Below are 889 nucleotides of genomic sequence, written 5' to 3' on the forward strand. Positions count from 1 at the left end.
GGTAGGCGGCGGCATGTTGCTTCTACATAGCGTAGCTAAAGCCATCATTATTCTCATACTCGCTTAATATCTTATACTGGCAGTAGCATATATTATATATATATATATATATATATATATATATATGCTGGAGTGGTAGTATAGCATAAATATGCCCGCTTTTACATCTCTATATGGTAAGTGGAGCCCTCAAAGGCCTGGAGGCTGTTCTCCAAATCAAGGAGAAGGTACACGACTGCACGCACGCACGCCAGCAACGCATGCGCAAGCACGCACGCATTACAGCTCTCAAGCCGCGACACTTGGCCTGGGGGCCTATATGCATATGTGTAGGGCCCACGCGCACGCACGCACACACACAATGCCCCAGTCCACAAACACAGATCTGTAGGTATGCAGTCACGCACACGCGGTCACGAGGTGTGCAGGTGAGAAGCCGCGGTCAGTGTACGTAGGAAGCTGAGGTCAGCGGCCGTGTGCAGGTGAGAAGCCGCGGTCAGCGTACAGGTGTACAGGTGAGAAGCTGTGATCAGCGTACAGGTGTACAGGTGAGAAGCTGTGATCAGCGTACAGGTATACAGGTGAGAAGCTGTGATCAGCGTACAGGTGTACAGGTAAGAAGCCGTGATCAGCGTACAGGTGTACAGGTGAGAAGCCGTGCGTGCTCACACCGTGAGTGTGGTATATAGCTGGCGATGTGCAGAGGTGACCCATATCTCTACCCCTCCCCGTGATTATAGTTCTGACTGACTTGACATTTGCTTGAATATAGTGAGTACAACTGAGAGCTAGTATTGTTTTTAGTACGACATCGTCAAGATGAGCTATTGCCATGGGGTGTCGTACGTCCGTCCGTCCGTCCGTCCGTCCGTCCGTCCGTCCGTCCGTC

This window comes from Priapulus caudatus, unplaced genomic scaffold, assembly GCF_000485595.1.
Source record: "Priapulus caudatus unplaced genomic scaffold, Priapulus_caudatus-5.0.1 Scaffold195, whole genome shotgun sequence".
NCBI lineage: Eukaryota > Metazoa > Priapulida > Priapulimorpha > Priapulimorphida > Priapulidae > Priapulus > Priapulus caudatus.